Source organism: Fukomys damarensis, unplaced genomic scaffold, assembly GCF_012274545.1.
Source record: "Fukomys damarensis isolate Sample0158 unplaced genomic scaffold, DMR_v1.0_HiC HiC_scaffold_33, whole genome shotgun sequence".
Taxonomy (NCBI): domain Eukaryota; kingdom Metazoa; phylum Chordata; class Mammalia; order Rodentia; family Bathyergidae; genus Fukomys; species Fukomys damarensis.
Genome location: NW_022900945.1, coordinates 50,579,647 through 50,601,301, shown reverse-complemented (window position 1 = coordinate 50,601,301; position 21,655 = coordinate 50,579,647). Strand labels below are relative to the sequence as shown.

Sequence of the window (21,655 nt, the reverse complement as noted above, 5' to 3'; positions counted from 1 at the left end):
AATAGCCAAAAACTGAAAACCTTCATGCTAAAATCAGGAACAAGACAAGGATGTCCACTGTCACTACTCCTGTTAAATGTAGCTCTGGAAACATTAGCCACAACAATTAGACAAGAGCAAGAAATAAAAGGAATAAAGATAGGAAAGGAAGAAGTTAAACTGTCATTATTTGCTGATGATATGATACTTTACATAGAAGACCCAAAAAATTCTGCCAAAAGGCTTCTAGACTTACTGGACACTTTCAGCAGAGTAGCTGGATACAAGGTTAACACTCAAAAATCAATAGCCTTCCTGTAAATAAATAAGACTCACTGAGAGAGAAATTAGGGAAATGATTCCTTTCACAATAGCATCCAAAACAAAAGAAGTATCTAGGAATCAATCTAATGAAGGAAGCAAAAAGACCTCTACACTGAAAATTACAGGACTCTGAAAAAAGAGATTGAAAAAGATATAAGAAAATGGAAAGATATCTCTTGCTCTTGGGTAGGAAGAATCAACATCATAAAAATGGCCATATTATCAAAACTGTTATATAGATTTAATGCAATCCTGATTAAAATCCCAACTGTATATTTCACAGAACTGGAGAAAACAGTCCAAAGATTCATTTGGAACAAGAAGAGACCTAGAATAGCAAAAGCAATTCTAGGCAACAGAGACATGACAGGGGTATCAAAATCCCCAACTTGAAACTATGCTACAAAGCCACTGTGATGAAAACAGCATGGTACTGGCAAAGAACAGACCTGAGGGTCAGTGGAATAGATGTGAAGATGCTGAAGCAACTCCAGATGTACTCAGCTACCACATCTTTGAAAAAGCAGCCAACCATACTCACTGGAGGAAAGACAGCCTCTCAATAAATTGTGTTGGAAAAACTGGCTTTCAACCTTCCAAAGATTAAAACTAGACCCTTATCTTTCACCATGCACTAAATTAAACGTGAAGTATATTAAAGATCTAAATATTAAAACAGAAACACTAAATTTGCTGGAAGATAAGTTAGGTAGAACTCTTGAAGACATTGGCATAGGAAAAGACTTTATGAACAAATCCTCAGTAGCATGGGAACTAGCACAAAGAATCAACAACTGGGATCTCATCTTATTGAAAAGCTTCTGCACTGCAAGATAAACCACTAATAGAGCTAAGAGACAACCTAAAATGTGGGCAAATTTTTTATCAGTTGCTCCTCAGACAAAGGACCACTTACTATCTAGAATATATAAAGAACTCAGAAAAATCAGATTCCCCCAAATATAAAGACCTGATTCAAAAATGGGAATCTGAAATGAACAGACATTTCTCAGACAGACAAGTAAAAGCAGCAAATAAATATATGAAAAAATGTTCAACATCATTGGTCATGTGAGAGATGCAGGTGAAAGTAACACTGAGATTCCACCTTACCCCAGAAAGAATGGCTGCTATCAAGAAATCAACCAATAGTGCTTGCTTCGGTGGCACATATACTAATATTGGAATGATACAGAGAAGATTAGCATGGCCCCTGTGCAAGGATGACATGCAAATTCATGAAGTGTTCCATATTTTTGGGGGGCTGGAGATTTAGCTCAGTGGTTCTGCAGCCTCCCTTGCAAATGCAAGGACCCAAGTGTGGTCCCCAATACTGGGAGGAAAAAAAGAAAGAAATCAACCAATAACAGATGCTGGTGGGGCTGTGGGAATAAAGGAACCCTTCTTCATGGTTGGTGGGAGTGCTGACTGGTGCAACCACTGTGGAAATCAATATAGAGATACCTCAAAGAACTAGCATAGAGGTCCCATTTGACCCAGCTATTCCTCTGCTTGGTTTCTTTCCAAAAAAATTAAAAGAATCATACCACAGTGATATATGCGCACCCATGTTTATAGCAGCACAGTTTTAATAGCTAAAAGTTGGAAAGAGCCCAATTGAGCATCAACTGGAGAATGGATAAAGAAGATGTGGTTTTTCTATAAAATGGAGTACTACTCAGCCATAAAGAAGGAGAAAGTAGAGTCATTTATGGCTAAATGGATGCACATTGAGGCCATACTCTTAAGTGAATAAATAGGACACACATGTGTAAATACTGAATAGTTTCTCTGGTGGGAAAAACTAAGTGTAAATAAGATTCAAACTGTATAATTGATAATGTGAAATAGGAAGAAAAGTGCTAAAGGAGTAGGGGAAGTGGGAAGGATAGGGAAAAGGAAAGAAGGGCAAAGAAAAAAATATGAGAAAAGGAAAAATGGAAACAAAGTCTTTGTAAATAGGGAAGGGTGGTGGGGGTGAAGGGAGGGCAGGGGTAAGGGGAAAAAATAAGAACCAGGATATGTCATGTAAAGATACAAGATCCCAATGATGAGTGTAACTGCACTGTATCCCTAAAAAGTACCAATAAACTCAATGAAAAAAAATACACAGGCCAAATAAAGCATATCTACAGGACTAACATCGCTTGCTTGTGAATCCCACCTTAAGAGATTTTTCTATAAAGTTACAAGATCCCAATAATGAATGTAACTGTACTGTATACCTAAAATGTACCAATAAACTCAATAAAAAGAAAAGAAAAGTTTAAAAAAGAGAGATTTTTCTATATGAAGAAGGTCATGGGATAATTGGCTTTCCAGGAAGCTTCTGGCAGAAAATGTACAGAGTGTGGACTGGAAAGGAGAGGGCAAAGCCAGGGAAAACAAGCTCAAACCCAGGCATGGAGAGGAATGGACTTAGACTACAGTGTTGGCAAGGGAGCAGACCATACCATATATATAAAATCTCCCCTCTGTAAATTAACTGGACAAAACTCCATCAGAGATAGAATTTCCATAGCATCATTTTCCAAAGGAACGCAGCACAGTTTAAGTGCTGTCTACATCACAAAATCCACTCATCTACAGATATTTGTCTACACATCCAGTCCTGCCCCACCCCCCAGGTGCCTGAAACACTTCAGCACTGCTCATAGGGCACTGATGAGGAAATTGCTGGCTAGCATCGCAATTGCCATTGGCTCACTCGGTTACCTTAGGCAAATGGCAGGCACTTGGAGTCCGTGGCTCCACCTGGGAAATCCTCTGGACAACGCGACTGCCTCTGAGACAGCGAAAGGGAACGACAAGGAAACATTTGCAAAGCTTCCCCTCTACACACACACTACAACCCATTACCAAAGGAAGAGAGAGTTGCCACATAAATTATTGAGGAGACCAACCTGAGTCAACTGGTGTCATGGAAACTTCATTGTTATGAGTGGTATTCGCGGTCTCTTGAGTGCCGCTTGCTTGGTTTCTAATTTCCTTTTCTCACATGAGCCTTTCTCCCTCATGAATCTTTGCATCTCAGTGTTCTGCTCCTGGGAGTTTCTAACACCCTCTCCATGGTTGGTCTACATCAGCAAAAAACACAGGTACCGAGTGGCACTGTGCATGGCTATCGCTCATGAAAGCAGGCGACACCCTTCTGCCTCCACCTGCTGAAGGGCTGCTGCCCGGACGGCTAGGCGGGGAGAGAAAGGACAAGGAGAGGATACTGAGGGTAGGGAATCCTCCCACACATCCCTCTTCCCCTCCTTAGAAAAGCAAGGAGTTTCATGGCTTCAGAAGAAAATAAAGAACACTTCCAGAGTGATTAAGGATGCAACATGAAATATTCAAGACAATGTTCCAACAGATAGAATAGAAGCAGAGGTGTGTGGGGGTGGGTGTGTGTGTGTGTGTGTGTGTGTGTGTGTGTGTCTGACCACCCGCTGATTGCAGACTTCCAGTTCCCCAGGAACAACCCTTAGCTGAAAACTGGCAGCAAGCGCCCTCTAGTGGAAATCAGAGGTTTCCCTCTCCAGGAGGCAAATCCTCAGGTCCTGCTGAATTGGGCGCTCAGAGGGCTTAGTGGATGACGCCAAGAGAAAGGCCGGTTGGTGTCTTTAACACTAATAACAGAGAGAAAGGATCCCTTTAGCATCAAGAGGAAGTTCATGTGTGAGCAAATGTGTGCCGCTCTAATTAGGCCACATTTCTCTGCGGCAGCAGTGTGCTTGGGAGAGACCAACAGTGACCTTTCAAGCCTGGAATGCGTGCGTCGTGAGCTCTGCCCGTTGCCCTCCCACCTGCTCCCAGCACAGAGCGCCAGGCTTTAATTTGCTCTCCCTTTTACTCCTGCCTCTGAAGCAGATACTGATGTTCAAACTGCACCGCACTTACCTTTGTGCGCCTAATATTTAGGTACTTGGGCTTTTACGTTGCTGTAAGTTTGCTAACTACATACGGAACACAAGAGGCATTGCAGGGGAATTGGGATTGGGGCTGTATTTCAACCGCTCTGCTTTCTCAGAGATGCCCTGGTCCCCAGAGCTTCTGCCAGAGAGCAAAAGAAAGTTGATGCTAGATTTATTTTATGTCCTGAGGGTTAGCGTGGTATAATGGGGAAACCTGAATGTTAGAGTCAGACCTGACAGGATTTAGATATGAGTTTCTCCCCTCACTAGTTGTGAGACTTGTAGAAATTTTTAAAAACTTTCTGTACATCATGGTTTTCATCTTTAAAATGAAAATGTTGGTACCTATCTCACAATCCATATATTTCATTTAACACACTAAACTTAAACTATTAAAACTGCATGTAGACATATTTAATAACATGCAAAATTATGCTAATATCAAGTAAAAAAGAAATTGTATAACAATGCTATAGATTTTCAGCGGTGGTGAACCTGTGGCATGTGTATTTTAAGACAAAAGATTGTACTGTATGAGTTGTTTTTTCTAGACTAAAGCCTCAGTCTTCACGTTTAATTGCACTGTTGGCACTTTGCGATAAATAAGTGGGTTTGAGGGTTGCTGTCTGGACACTCATCTCTAAAACATTCACCGTCACTGCTCTGGAATGTCATCGTTTTGTAAAATTAAATAACATCTCTGTGTGAGTATTTCCAGTTTTCTGCAGTGTTTGGTTCCAACACGACTATATGCAAACAGTACCGTGCTGGAAACAGGTGGACCTACCCAGCCTATGGGGTCCTGTCCACCGCTGCGGCTTCTCTTCATAACTGCCCATCTCTATCACTTCCCAGGGAGGAATCTCCAGGCCTTTACTGTCGCCACCTGCTCGCCCTTCCCCCCACAGAGGTATCTCTGGGAGCTGTTTGTGTACCGATGGGTGAGGGGACCAGAGAGCCGATAAGACCTGCTTTACACTGTGAGCTTTCATACATATTGATATTTGACCAAAGGAAAGTAGCCTAACCTAGGACACAAGGACTCAGCACTGTCACAAATTGGAATTTAACTAGTAATTATCTCTCCTGTAACATGCTAGGAAAATGCACTGAAATGTTTACTCTGTTGATAGGAAAAACTATTTCAAACCTCTGGAATACTATCCATGAAGAGACTTTAAAATAGCAGGCCATTAACCCATTACTATTATATCTGGAATCCATCTTAAAAAATAATTTAGAATACATAAAAACCTTTATGCCCAAAAATATTTATTGTGGTATTGTTTATACTGGTGAAAAAGTAGAAGAAATCTAGAGAAAGTGATAGTTCATAAAGGGCTAGGTAAATTCTGAGATACTCAAAATTTGGAATAGTAATTTGAGATTACGGCAAATGATCCCCAAATATTGTGAGTTCTTTCCTATTTAAGTATTCTTCTCATTGTATAAGCAGGTAGAATAATTTGAATTTTTAAAAAGTAAGCAAACTTTTCCTATTTAATAAGGAGTTCGGATTAGATAATCAGTAAAAGCACTTGACATAGTTTGGGTTGTTTTGGAAGCAGGTGCTGAGTCAGAGTTTGGGTGTGAAATGTTGATTTGGGATCAACACCTATGAAAGAAAGAGGAAGGAGGATTAAGCAGAGGAAGAGCTAAGGGTGTGGCTGAAAGGTACCACGCTTGCTAGCAACCAAGAGGATTTGAGTTCAATTCCCCGTGTGAAAACAAGCAGAGCAAGAAATGAACCTTTACTCCCGACCCAAGGGAGCCTCCACCTCCTCACTGGGGATCCGAGGCACTTCAGGATTGCCCTCAAGAACACCCCATGTCGGGCCAAAGTGGCCCCATCTTACTCGGTCACCAAATGGAGAGGGCAGACAGAAGGAATGACATTAGGTGAGGCGGGTTTCTGTGTTGACTACACTCCTCACAGTTGGGTGCATGTCTTTCCTGAAAAGGAGATCTGGTGATGCCTTTCCATATCTATTATTTTCCCTCCTAGGTCTGTACGCTTATGCTTCAATTTTATACGCTTATTTATTGAAGAAATACATTAGTGATAACAATACAACCTTATACAGCTTTCGTAATGTTTTCATATATAGCATTCTTCTCTAGTTCATAGTGCTGAGTACAGAACCAAGGAGAAGATGCTGAAGGATTTTTAAAGCATTATACAGCTTTGTCATGACTTTTGATGCAAGAACGTCTTAACAGGAGTGACATAGGTAATATTTATGCTTCTTCTCAATACATCACTCTTCCCCCGCTAGCAACTCTGCTCCTTTTCCCTGTCAGACTCCTACTGTTCTACAATTCATAAAAGTCCCTCCCCTCATTGTACCATCCTACCCCGACCTCTCATTCAGGTAGCCCCCATTTTCTTTTTTACAACGACGATTTCAACTGGTTGACACTGGAAAATAACCACTACGGTTATGCACGTATGTCCTATGACTAATGACAACACAATGTCCTTCCAATGCACTGCACTTCGAAGGTGATCCTCACACATAATGTCAACAGGACAAGCAACAACAAGAGGGGAAAAAAAGATAAGCTGGACTATCAAAATTAAAAACTATTGTTTATCAAAGGACAATATTAACAGTATTAACAGAATGAAAAGGCAGCCCTCAGAATGGAAAAATATTTGCAAATCATACATTTGATAGGGAATTGATACCCAGAATTGAGAAAGAACTCCCACAATTAAACAACAAATACACAGTTCAGTTCAAAAATGGGCAAAAGATTTGGAAAAAACCATTTCTTCAGAGAAGACACACAGATAGTCAAAAAGTACAGAAAAAAGATGCTTAATGACACTGATCATCAGGAAAATTGCAAATAAAAACGACTATGAGATGCCGTATCACAGCCATTAGAATGGTTACTATTTTTTAAAAGCCCAGAAACAATAAATGCTGACAAAGATATAGAATAATTGGAACTCTGTGTACTTTTGGTGGGAAGGAAAAATGGTACAGTCACTATACAGCAATGGTAGTTGCTCAAAAAGTTAGACATACAATTACCATATGGTCCAGGAATTCCACCTCTGGGTATATACCCAAAAGAATTAAGATCTGAGACTTGAAGAGATATCTGTATGTCCACATTCATAGTAGCATTATTGAAAATAGCTGAAGGGTGGAAATAATCCAAATATCCATCAATGGGTGAATGGATAAAACAAAACATAATATAGACAAAGGAGTATTATTTCTTCTTAAAAGGGAAGGAAATTCTGAAATAGGCTACAACATAGATGAATTGTGAGGATATGCTAAGTAAAATAAGCTAGACACAAAAGGAGAAATATTGTGTGGTTCCTTTTATATTATGCATTTAGTATAATCAAACTCATAGAGATAGAAAGTAGAATAATGGTTCTAGGGACTGGAGGAGAGGGAGAGTGAAGAAAATTGTTTAATAGCTATAAAATTTTAGTTTGGAATGATGAAAATTTTCTAGAAATGGATAAGTATTGATAGTTGTAGAACATTATGAATATATTGAATGTTACTGAACTAAAAAATGATTAAAATGGTTACTTTTATGTTATATATATTTTATCACAACAAAAAAGTGACCCTCATTGGCTGGCAGGGTTTTAATGATTTTGATGAATAACCTTTCTTATAGCATGAACTATATAGCATAAAAGCTAGAATTAGAAATCAGATAGTTTGATCCATGGTACCTAAAAAAAGTCAGACAGAAAAATCCAGTCTCTCTACTGTAAATTAGCAATGACCCTGAACTACACATGCAAACATTCTAAGCCATCATTTCCTTATCTTTAAAACTGAGGTAATTATAACTATTATAATGGTCTGTCTATCCAGTATCCATTTCTCTTTCATGTAAAAAGACGTCCAATTCTCTCGGAAAATTACTCCTTACTCACCTTTAGTCTAGGTCTTTTTGGTGGGGTCCACTCCCAAGATACTGATGTGAGAATGTGACCCAGATATGGTCAGTCAATACATCCCCTCTGTAGTGACTCCGATCTATGTCCCCCAAAGGCTTCATGTGTTTGGAGGTGGAGCTTTGAAAGGTAATGGGGTCAAGGGTGTGCTGTGCTCATCTATGGATTAATCACTGATGGCGTAGAGGTAGCTGTGCTGTTGGAGGCCAGATGGCTGGTCACTGGGAGAGTGACCTGGAAGGGTGCTTCTGCTTCTGCACTCCTCCCTGATCTCTCTGCATGCTGACCATCGCGATGTGAGTGACTTTTCCTTTCCTAGACCTCTCTCACATGCCATTTCTGCATCCACAAGCTAAACCTCTCCTTTAGGTTACGGGTGTCACGTATTTTGTCCCAGTGACAAGGTGTCTAAGACATCCTCCCTCTAGGAAAATGGGTTTAGGATCCAAGGAAGTTCGATAGATGAACACAAAACTTTACTGGAGCAGCTAAAGCATTATTTCTTTTGACAAAGGGCCGCAAGAGGACAGAAGGTAATCCTGGAATTGCTGGCAGCCCAAGAGGGGAAAACCCATGAAAGAATAAATGAGACACAGGAAATGTAGCCATAAAATGGAGAACAAGCTTACACCAACACGTGACCATCTAGTCCCAGATCCTGAAGTCCATAACTACTTTTGGGTTATATGAATCCATAAGTTTGATTTTTTTCATTTACATCATTGAATTGTCTTTACTAATCCTTGAAGCCAGGAGATTCCCAACCAGTGCATTTACTTTGCTTTGTTATTGGAGGAAATAAATATAAATAATTACACAGAGCCCAGCACATTCTACTCTGTGGTGTTCTTCTCTGGCTCCCACCCAAAAAACAGTAAGAGCCCACCAGATTTTGTTGGATGTGTAGACAGAGTCAAAAAAGCACAAAATTGGGAATTTGGGGCCTGACCCCCTTTGCGCAAGCACAGAATATAAACACAGAGAAGCTTTGTGCTACTCTGGTGTCCAGCATGATGTTCAGGCAGACTGAAGTTTAACCAGTCTAGAGTTATCACTTCAGGTGAATTAAATCGAACAATTATTGAGTGTTTACCATGTACAAAGCACTGGTAAAAGGCACAGTGGGGAACACTAACAGATAGACAAATACAACCAAAACACATACAAAGGACTAGAGACGAGTGAACAAATTAAGACAATAAAAATGGAAGCCTGTCACTCTGCCTATGGAACTAGAAAAGGGATTTCTGCATAGAAGGGCATTTGAGTTGTATCTTGAAAATTATGCTCTCACACTGATATCGCCTAGGAAAAGAATGCCTTTGAGCAGCCATAACACATCTTGTTTCAGGACAGCAGGAGAGCACACTCTACATGAATTAGCCGTTGGAGGGAGGTGAAAAGGTGATTCTTTATTTTTGAGTGGACATTTGTTTCCTTGTTTGTACATGTTACCATTTTTACCCATGGCCTTTCCTTATGGGGAAAAATTGTCCTCTATGACAAACAACATAATCTTAGTTCAAAAATCATCGCATCAAAGTATGACACTTATGATTATTTGAACACAAACTTAATCAAGTCCAGCAAGTGGGGGAAGGAGATAAATTGCTTCCCAGATGATTTAATTGTGTGTGTCAGGTCAAATTTTTATCTATTTTTTATTTTTTTAGGTCAAATTTAAAAAAAAGAGCATTAGATGAGTATATAACAACCACATTTATTTTTTAGGAGTATTTCTATTAATGAATTATTTTTTAATTTTATGAGTTTTATTATATTATACAATGTGTACTTAACAGGAAAATAAAATATCAATATGATAGAATATTAAATTTTTAATATGTATTGAGTGTTTATAATAAACATCAACACTTTCAACATCAACTGTTTATTTATAAAATGTAAAAAAATAACAAATAAGTTCCTATATGGACAACAATGAAAATACAAATAAAACTCTACGACAAAAATAATCTTTACTTCCATTATCACACCCGAGGTGGTCTTCACACACAAGAACAGCATGTTCCACACACGAGTGCCGCTTACACTATGGTACATGTGTTTTGTCTTCCTGTCCTCTTTGGAAGGACACACGTGGCACCTGCTGGTCTTCCTCTTTTCTTAGGAGGTTCTTGTGATGATTCACCTGTCTGTTCACCAGTCCCCTCCAGAATTCTTTTGCAGTTCTTGAACAGACACATACCATTCTTCCTGCATTGCAACTGACCATTTATCAATTCCAGTCCTCTTCCTCTAAGAAAACTTCTTGGTGATATTTTGCGCTTGTTATTTTCTTTGTAAACTATCAAACCACTTATGCCGCACACGTTTACGATGGAGTAAAACACAACCATTGGCCAGTGCTTTGTGTTTCAAGTGACATCTCAGTTGCTGCCTAAGTCATCTACAATATCTACTCTGCCTTTCGTTTTGTTGTAAAATGTGACCATGTCTGGCTTCATTTGTGTTGGAGAATCACTATCAAACTTGGATGGGGGGAGGGTGGTTTTGGTTTTTGCTTTTATTTTTTGAGACAGGATCTCTCTATGTAGTACAGGCTAGAAAAGGACACATAGCTAAACATATTTACCTCTTGGGTGGCGATACATACTGGGAAGGAAACAGACATGTAGACAAGAGGTGGACTGTAAGGTCCTCCAGTATCAAACTAATGAATAATTGAAGTTCTGGAGTATACTTACAGTATAGTATTTATTTTTACATAATATATCCTAAGAACACTGAGTATGCTACTATCCATGGACGTGTCATAATGGCCTTTATTGTGTTGAGCTATCTTCTGAATATTTCAGTATTTAATACTTTTAATTGATAATTAAAATTATATGTATTTATAGCATACAACAATGTAGTATTTTGATATGTATATATATTGAGAAAAGTTATTTAACAGGGACATCATCTTATTTATCATTTTTGTAATGAGAACACTTAAAATCTACTAGCAACTTTCAAATATACAAAATATTGTTGTTAGCTGTAGTTACCACGGGGTTGATAGAGCTCTTGAACTTACTCCTCCTGTACAACTGAAATTTTGTGTCCTTTGGCTATCATCTCCCCCGTTTCCCTACCTTCAAGTCTTTGGTGACCATCATTTCACTCCTTATTTGTATGAGTCTGACGTTGTTTACAGTTGACTTATATGGAACATCGCGCAGTATTTATCTTTCCGTGCCTATTTCACTGTTATCACCAGTGCAATCCATATTGTCAGAGTCTCAGGATTTCCTTATTTTTAAGGCTTAACACCATAGTATTCAAGATATATATATATATATATTAGTGTATAGAAAAACATCAATATTTAAAGGTTGATTTTATATATGGTAAATCTACTGAATTCATGTATCAGTTCTAAATGTTTTTGGTGGAATTTTTAGGGTTTTCTCTATTTGATCATTCTGTCAGCAAGTAGACAACTTAACATCCTGCTTTCCAATCTGTATACTGCTTATTTCCTTCTCTTTCCCATTTGTTCTGGCTAGGACTTCTGCTCTACTGAATAGGGAAATGGGAAAATGGACATTCTCACCCTGTTTCTGATCTTAGAGGAAAATCTTTTAACTTTTCACCATTGAGGATGAGTCTACCTATGGGCTTGTCATACACAGCCTTCATTGTGTTGAGGTGTATTCCTTCTATAATTTGTCCTTTATCATAAAAATTTTGTTGAATGGCTTTTTGCATCTATTGAGATAATTACGGTTTTCATTCTTCATTCTGTGAACGCAGCCTATCACATTTCTGGATTTATGTATGTTGAGCTGTCCTTGAATTCCAGGGATAAGTCCCACTTTGTCATGGTAAATGAGCCCCTTAAAGTGCTGTTGAGCTCAGTTTGCAAGTATTTTTGCTAGATGTGTATTTCTGCATATGTATTAGCTCTTTGTTGCTGAGCTAAAACACCTAATATACACAACTTAAAGGAGGAGAGTTTTATTTTTGGCTTATGGCTTCAGTACATAGTCATCTGGCACTAAGGTAGAGACACCATGGTGCAAGGGCATGCTGGAGAAAATCTGCTTAACCCATGACAGGCAGGGTACAAGTTGCAATGTCTCTTCTTTCATTTCTAACATTGTTTGAGTCTTCTGGTTTTTTTCTTAACCTAGCGAATGGTTTATCAATTTTATCTTTTCAAAAGAGCAGCTCTTAGTTTCATTGGCTTTTTCTCATTTTTATTAGATTTATTGTTCTAATTTTTATTATTTCCTTCTTTCTACTAACTTTGGGCTTTGTGTTTATTTTTTCCATTCCCTCCATGTATCACGCTAAGTTACTTACTCAGGATCTTTCTCTTTGGTGATATTGAGTATTTGTTGGTTAAACTTTTCTCTTAGAAATGGTTTTGCTAATAATCAACAACTGGGATCTCATCTTATTAAAAAGCATCTGCACTGCAAAAGAAACCATCAACAGAACTAAAAGACAACCTACAATGTGGGAAAAAATTTTTACCAGCTGCTCCTCAGACAAAGGACTATTATCTAGAATATATAAAGAACTCAAAATAATCAGCCCCCCAAATATAAAGACCGATTCAAAATGGGCCTCTGAAATGGACAGATGTTTCTCAGACAAAGGAGTAAAAGTAGCAAGTAAATATACGAAAAAATCTTCCACATCACTGGACATTCGAGAGATGCAGATGAAAACAACACTGAGATTTCACCTCACCCCACAAAGAATGGCTGCTATCAAGAAATGACACAATAACAAATGTTGGCAGGGTTGTGGGAGAAAGGAACCCTTCTCCATTGTTGGTGGGAGTGCAGACTGGTGCAACCACTGTGGAAATCAACATGGAGATACCTCAAAGAGCTGGGACTGGAGGTTCCATTTGACCCAGCCATCCCTCTTCTGGGTATCTTTCCAAAAGAATTAAAAGAATCATATCACACTGACATATGCACATCTATGTTTATAGCAGCACAGTTTGTAATAGCTAAGACTTGGAAACAGCCCATTTTCCATCAGTTGGAGTCTGGATAAGGAAGATGTAGTTTTTCTATAAAATGGAATACTACTCAGCCATAAAGAATGAAAAAGTAGATTCATTCATAGGTAAATGGATACATTTTGAGGATATACTCCTAAGTGAAATAAATAAGTCACACATGTGTAAATACCAAATAGTTTCTCTGGTGTGAAAAACTAAAATAGTACTCAAGATCCTAACGTGATATTTAACAATGTGAAATAGGAAGAAAAGGACTAAAGGTGTAGGGACAGTGAGAAGGGTAGGGGAAGGGGAATAAGGGAAAGGGAAAAAATATGAGAAAAGGTAAAAATGGAATTAAAGTGTTTTTAGGTGGGGAGGGGAGGAGGGGCTGAAGGGAGGGCAGGGGACAAGGGGGAAAAATGAGAACCAAGACCTGTCATGTAAATGTACAAGATCCCAGTAATGAATGTAACTGTACTGTCTACCTAGAATGTACCAATAAATTCAATTAAAAAAAAAGAAGTAGCTATGGTTTGAAGGTGTCCCCCAACAGTTCATGTATTGGAACTTTAATGCCCACTATGACAATATAGGGAAGTCAGGCCCATGGGAGGGTTTAAGGTTGTTCTCGTGGAAACAGATCAGTTATCACGAGAATAGTTTTATCATGAAAGTGTTCTTATCCTCCCCTTCCCCCTCTATTGCTCTCCTCCCTCCTCCCCCACCGTCCCTGCAGTGCAGTAGCTGACACCCACAACTTAAAGGAAGAGAGTTTTATTTTGGCTCGTTGTTAGAATACCGGTAGAGTCCTTGGCCCCAAGGCAGCCCAGGCCGGCAGAGGAAAATAGAGGAAGGACAGCTGCTCATGTTCTGGTGTCCATGAGGCAGATAGGAAAGGGAAGAGACAGGAAGGGAGATATATCCTTCCAGGTCATGCTCCCAAGATCCACTTCTTCCAAACAAACCCCACCTCCAAAGAGAAAGTCAGCTATAGCAACTTCATAATTCAATCACCTTCCAAAAGCCCTGCCTATGAGTGCATGAGGACTTTGGGTGCATCTTTTAATCTAAACTCACTCATTCTCTCTTGCCCTCCACCCATAATGCTCTCTGCCATGTTAAAATGCAACAAGAAAGCCCTCACTAGACACCCGGAGAATACTGACACTATGCTCTTGGGTTTCCTAGCCTCCAGAACCACAAGCCAAATTTCTAGTCCTTATAAACTACTTTGTCTCAAGGATTTTTTATAGCAACAAAAACTCAAGAATATTTTAGCTTTCCTGTTGCTAAGACAAAATATCCAACACCTCACCTCACTTAAAGAAGTGAGGTTTAATTTGGCTTACAGTTTCAGAGGATTCAATTCATGGTTGGCTGGCTCCAACATCATTTCAAAAGGGCCTGGTAGAACAAAGATGCTTACTTCACAGAAGTGGAGAAGCCAAGCAGGTGAACAACACCAGAGAGGAAGGGACCAGTGAGCACATATAGTACCCAAGGAAATACCTCTGTGATGTGCACACACACACACACCTAGAAGTGTGCTTTACTAATCCCTAGGGGCTCCCAAGCCAATCATGTTGACACAATTAAGCTTCGCCACCTCAGAGAGGTGTTATCCATGCCATTAGACAAATTATACCACTTCCTGCTCAAGAGAAGGTTGGCAGCATAATATCTGCAGCTCATACTGTAGGCTCAGGTGTCAGACAAGTAGGGTTTGAAGTTTAGATTCCTCGGGCACCATCACTTAAGAACTACGGATCCTTGGGCAAGTTACTTATAAGTTCTCTAAACTCAGTTTTTGTTTTTTGTTTTGTTTTGTTGGTACAGGGGATTGAACTTGGGACCTTGCACTTTTGAGACAGGAGGCAGAATCACTGAACTAAATCCCCAGCCCTAACCTCAGTTTTTTAATGAAGTGCTCACAGGAACATTGGACCTAGCACCTGAGTTACTGTAAGGATCAAATGGCATACTTGTGTGCTTGGTATATGAAAAGAACTCACCATTCAACCACTGTATCATTACTGATGGTTTTTCTCTTTTCCAAATTTGTTGGAGCTATCACTGGGGAAAATGTTGGAGGCGAAACTACAAATATCTAACAAGATCTGTTTCAACATTTGTCTTTATCCTTTTCTTTTCTATTTTAAGGAGAGATGACTTTTCTGACCCTTTAATAAGAGGCATTCTGCTCTCCACGGTTATATTTCCTCCTCTTTTTTTTTTCCATTAATGGGATTGAGCCCAGGGACTCACATACTTGGTAATTACTCTATCACTGAACTACAACCCCAGCCCTTTTCCTTTATTTTGGAGACAGTCTCAATAAGTAGCCCAGGATAGCATGAAATTTGTAATTCTTCTGTCTCAGCCTCTCAAGTAGTTCAGATTACAGTTATGAGCCAATGGATTCCTTTCTTTTTCATTACACTTTCTTCCAACTCTTTGAGTCAACTCCTAGGAATTATGCATTTTAGCTTCTTATTCTCTTTCCACTGATAATTCTTCTTATTTTATAAAGATTCTCCACATTAAATAGTCAGCTCTCTAAGTGTGGATTCTGCACTGTACCTGACAGCTTTCCCATCACTATAACAAAATACCTAAAGCAATTATTTTATCAAGAGAAAAGGCTCAATGGGCACAGTGATGCACACCTGTAATCCCAGCCATCTTGGGAGGGTGAGGCAAGAGGACTGCAAGTTTGAGCTTATCCTGGACAATTTAGCAACTTAGCGAAATCCTGTCTCAAAATAAAAAATGAAAGAGAACTGAGAGTACAGCTCTGGGAAGGTACTGAATTCAATATCCAGTAAAAGAGAAGTGAGATACAAGAAAGAAAGAGAAAGAAAAGAGCTTATTTTGCCTCATGGTTCTGAAGGTTCCAGTTCAAATTCAGGTGATCTCATGACTTTGAGCCTCTGGTGAAGCTGGCATCATAGAGGATGCATATGACAGGGCAAACCTCTCTCATGAGTAAGGAAGCAAAGAATGAGAGGAAGAGCCAGGCACATAGTGACACACTTGTAATCCCAGCTCTTGGGAGGCCGAGGCAAGAGGATCATCATGAGTTCAAGGCAAGCCTTAACTGCATGTTAAGACTCTGTCTCAAAAAAGCAAACAAACAGGGCTGGGGATTTGGCTCAGTGGTTTTGCTGCCTGCTTTGCAAGTGCAAGGGCCTGAGTTTGATCCCTGGTACAAAAACAAACAAAAAAAAAAAAAAAAGAGGAAGAGACTGGATCCCATAGTCCCCTCAAAGGGTTAGCCTTCAGTTATTTAAGGATTTCCCACGAGGTCCCACTTCTCAAAGGTTCCAACATCCCTTGATAGTGCCACCCCAGGAACCAAGCCTTTAGTGCACAGACTTTTGGAGGACATGCATCCAAATCATACCACCGACTCACAGATTTAACCATCCACAAATCATAAATATTTTCTTTTTTAAAACTGCATCTCTACTATGTTCAGACTTTTGTCATTCTCCGCTAAACAATACAGTATAGCAACTATTTTATACAGTATTTACGTTGTATGGATATTATAGTATTCTAGAGATGATTTAAAATATACAGGAGGCCATACGCAAATACTGGGACATTTTATATCAGTAATTTCAAAGTTTGACGTGAAGAAATACCATATTAGAATCAGCTAGGTCCAGTCTAAAATAGAGTCCTGGCTCTACTCAGATCTACTAGGACATAATGATGTCTTGAGCCTGCCTGCTAACAAATACTGCCAGGTGATTCTGCTACACGAAAAAGTTAAAGAAAACTGCTCTCTCCACGGTGTCTGATAAGTCTGGCTATGCTGTGGGTATTTCACTTTCCATGTTCCTCGAACTATCAAGAGTACCATTCACCAACCCACCAAATATGATTCTGCATTAAAAAAGGAAACAACAAAGACACAAAAATCCTTCAAATTCTTGAACTACTAATGTAACTACTAATGTACCCTCTCACAGTTTTTCTTTGTCCTTTCCGTCTTGTCGATGTAGACATAGAGCACTTTCTCCTTCTGAGCCTACTTATGATATCTAAGTACAGTGTGCCCTTAACTCATAAACTCAATAGGTTTCCGAGGGCGGGTTGTAACGCCAGTTGGATGTAAGCCAATACAGCTGAGATCTGGATGTTTACTTGTGTACATGCTATAGATAACAAGGGGCAGGCGAATCTCCCATTAACCTAATGAACCCAAGTTGTTTGTACGTCAGGCCGGTCATAATGTGAAGGTCCGCTGTAATTTCCCATCTCCTACTTTCCTAAACACTTCAGTAGACCTGTCATCCTATCTCATACTTTCAATCTCTCCCTGCTTCAGTCTTTCATCTATTACCATTTAAACATATATACAAACTTCTTTCATCTTCAGAAGACAATTCTTCCCTATTTCACAAATCAAACACCTCCAGCCACATCCCTAATCACCACCTCTTCTCAGCTAAACTTCTTGCTAATGTCTATGCTGCCCAATCTATTTAATTTCTCCCTTCCTATTTAGCTGAGGCTACTCTCTAACTTACCCATGTCCATTGTTCCACATATATTTTCCTAGTCCAAACTTAGTCTGTGCTCCAAACCACATAACTGTCTGGAGAGCATTTCTACTCAACAGCCACACAAGTACCTCATCATCTACAGCTTCCAAGTTAATTTGCTTCTTCTGCTTAACTTTCCCAGGTGAAAGGCATCGTTTGCTAGTTACCCAATCCAGAAACTCAGGTGTTATCTTTGACTTCTTCTCCTTTCTATATTGTTAACTATTTCTTATGTTTCACACCTGGATTGCAGCAACAGCCTCCTAACTGACCGTTCTGCCTTCTAATCCATAATGATAAAATGGAGGAAAAGATCGCAGTTATAATGTTTCTAAATTACGTTCTAAATATTTGCTATCATTTAGTTGAAATTAAAGTTCCTGGAAACCAAGGCAAAAAAGAGGAGAAACTAATTTTCATACTCCTTGATGTCTGTTGTGAAGCTAATGATTTGCTCTAAACCAAATTTCCCAGGAGGAGATTTATACAGGAAGCAGCAAGCGAACGTAATGGACAATGTCCTCCACCACACATATCATGTGATTTTATTTGGCAAGTATTTATGGGCCAGTGGTGAGCCAGGCACTGTGCTCTCCACTGGGAATTAAACAGTGAATATTGTTATTTCTTATCTAATCTCAGGATTAAGATTTGCATAATATTAAATGTAACTCTCTGAAGACAGGTTGGTGAGAGGAGGGCTTGTATTTCAAGATATCCCTGCCTGGGGGCCGGAGATTTAGCTCAGTGGTTCCACTGCCTGATTTGTAAGCGCAAGGCCCTGAGTTCAATCCCTGGGTACAAAGTAAAAGTATCCCTGACTGGTGGTACAATCAGGGTCAGAATAAGTTGAAGTATTCTTCCTCCTCCTGTTGTCTCCATCTCCAGAGTATTATTTCAGGACTTCCCAGCTTTCTTTTTAAACTGAAGCTCACCATCACTACCATGTAGTATGTACATGAAAAATACAGGATGCCCAAGAGTTGTTTCACATATGCGGACAAAGAGCATGTTCCTTCAGATATGGAATCTGTCATTTTCCCAGACTTGCCTGCTCTGGCTTTCTACAGAGATTTACTGCCAACACATCCCCCACACCCTGGCAGGACAAGCTGTGATTGCTCATACAGGCCAAAGAGGAAGTTCACTGTTTAGCCACCCGGGAAGGCTCACTTAAGATTCTGACCACTGAAGAAAAGACGTGGGGCCATGGAAATGTTTGATACGCCTTTACCATCTCAGTGGCATGGGACTCAGTTCCACTCCCTTAGACACAATATCACACAAAGCCAGCAAATTCCTCCACAGTTATATAGTACAGGCTACTTGTTTACAGGAGTTGCAAATGTTCTTTCTCCCCATATATGTAACTCAGTACGGAACGTGCTGACTCACTGGCAAAAATCCTGAGCTCAGTTATCTTGGGTGTCTTGATCACATCCTCACCGAGCTGCTGCCTCTCTGCCAACAGTAGCCCAAGGGTAGACTGAGGTCGCCTTATCTACTATTGTAGAAAGGTTTTGGCACCCAGACATCTATATTGCATTGCCTCTGATGGGGCTCTGATGTGCTAAAGATTACCAAGACTGCTGAAGCCGCCCCAGTATCAGGGCCTTTCTGCCCCAAACTGTACCTTGTCTTTGAAAAGCTCTTAACTATTGGGTTTATATCTCATTGCACAGGCTCCAAAACTATATTGTCTGATGCTCCCAATGCCTTACGGAGTTTGTAGTATATCAGCGTTTTAGGCTGTTTGTGCTGCCCTAACAAAATACCATTGGCTGGGTGGCGTAAACAACAGAAATCTATCTACTTACAGAGCTGGAAGCTGGAAGTCTGCAGGCAGTGTGGTCAGGCGCTGGTAAGGGTCCTCTCCCTGGTTTGCAGATGCCCACCTTCCCCCAACATGCTTACAGTGGCCTTTCCTCAGTGCACGGGTGAGGCAAGAGCGCTCTCTTTCTCTTCATGCAAAACTACCAATCCTATTGGATTAGGATCCCACACTTCTGGCCTCATTTAACTTTAATTATCTAATATAGTTACAGCGGTTAAGGTTTTAATATGTGAATGGGGTTAGGTGACGGAGTCCATGGAGAAACAGGATTCAGTTTTTAATCATGTCAGGACACACCAAAAGACTGAAAAGTGCATCCATGGCTGGCACATGGAGAAAAGCAGAGACAACATGCAATGTTCCAAAAGAACTCCCCGCTCCCCACTGGAGCACATTTAGAATCTTCCAGTTTGAGAAGGAAGTTTAGATTCAGGTGTGTAGCATGCTGACTCTATACACAAGTCGTCTTCACTTCTGTCCCAGTTTCACCCAAGGATATGACTGAGAATGGTTAAAGAAATGGTTCAAAGTCATATATTTAGACTCTTCTCATAACTAACTGCCTCTTCTCACAACTTGTCATTTACCTTGCAATGATCTCACACACACATTTCTAGATTGCATCTTGTTGCAAAGATCTGGGAATACGGATTTGGGACACCTGTGTATTCAACAGGGAACAGCCCAAAAAGCAGTAAGTATGACTAGGTTCTTAGTCACTGAGACACCTTGAGCAAGGTCTGGACTGTTTCCACAACAAACACGTATTCTGGATTTAAGTAAACATGCCAGAGAACATAAAGTTCCATGTGATTAAGAGGATTAGGCCTGAGAATTTTCTTCAACATCAAAGGTGGAGAGGGGGTAGTAAATGTAAACTAAATATAAAGATCAAGGGCCAAGTTTCGCAAATGCTAACCACTTAGGTGTTGCGGAATTCTAAAGAACAAGAGACCAAATGGGAATGAGGAGGATTTTATCAGGCGTGTATACCTGATCCAGCCGAACTCACGTCCAAAATTCTTGTGTCTAAAGTGCTGGGCGATTGAACAAAGGAAAGCTCCATTTTAATACATTTAGTCGAGAGGGGGCAGTGGTGGTGGTCTTTTTAGTGACACAGTGGTGAGTTTACAAGAACAGGACATTAGCAGACAGTTTAGTAATTTAGCCTTATGAATCGTATGGGAACAGTGTCATGAACTTTGTTTACTGAACATAGTTATTTACAGAGACTATAGCTCCTCTGGGAGTTACAAAACTGTATTTACAGGAATATGACTGTCTACCTTACAGGTACCAGGAGGGAAAAGGAGGGGTGGAACCTGAGCGGGAGCTGCTAGACTGATTTCAACTAGGAGAACTGATTTCTTTTAAGTTCTGTTTCATAGGTAGTAGGTGTCTGGGCTCTTGGTTTCAGTAACCCCGCTTCCAGGACTTTGAGAAAGCTTTCTACGTGTAAAACTAGAATCAAACTACGCAACCTCCACCATCCAGTTCTACTCCTAATCTGCCCTTCCCTGACAAACCTGCGGGTCGCCCTGTCTAACAGTACCTACCCAGCCCCTCGCGGACACCCACGACTGGGAGACTGGAAGGAGGGTTCTCGGGGCCAGGCCAGGCTGCGCTGGGGGCCTTACAGCCTACGGGGTGTACGCCTCCTGCGCGCAACCTTATGGGAGTTGTAGTTCTCAGAGTTCCCGGCCTGTGGGAAGCCAGTCAACGCGGGACTCCTTTCCCGAGCTCCTCTGTGCTAGTCCCTTTGGACCGGTTCTGAGAGGAGAGGTGGGTTGGAATTTATAGAACTTCGATTAAGGAGTTCTGTGCCAGAGGAGCTTCCGGTCCGAGGAACGCAGGGCTGCTTCCAGCCTTCTCTAGAGTACTGACGGCCAAATCTGAAGTGCGAGTTTAAGGTTCCTCTGAGGGCAAAAGATGAGGAACTGAGCTCCCCGAGGCCCAAGTGTGCGACGGAAGCGGCCAGCCCTGTCCAGGGCGAAAACTCCCAGGGAGGCTTTGAACTCCCACCTCCGCTTCTTCCCCGCGCTCCCTCTCTGGGTCAACGTAGTTTGGGAGTTGCTGCGGTCCGCGCTCGTTCCGGGCGAGGGCTGTGGTTTGCCACCGGTTCCCGCGAGCTTGGGGGCCGCCCCAGCCCCAGGG

At 40.5% G+C, this 21,655-nt stretch overlaps 1 non-coding gene across 1 annotated transcript; it reads left to right on the top strand.

The window, feature by feature from the left end:
• Positions 1-1,454: 1,454 nt before the first annotated feature.
• Positions 1,455-1,561, top strand: LOC117284092. Its single transcript, XR_004515163.1, has one exon. It is a non-coding gene; the product is annotated as a U6 spliceosomal RNA (small nuclear RNA).
• The last annotated feature ends 20,094 nt before the right edge of the window (positions 1,562-21,655 follow it).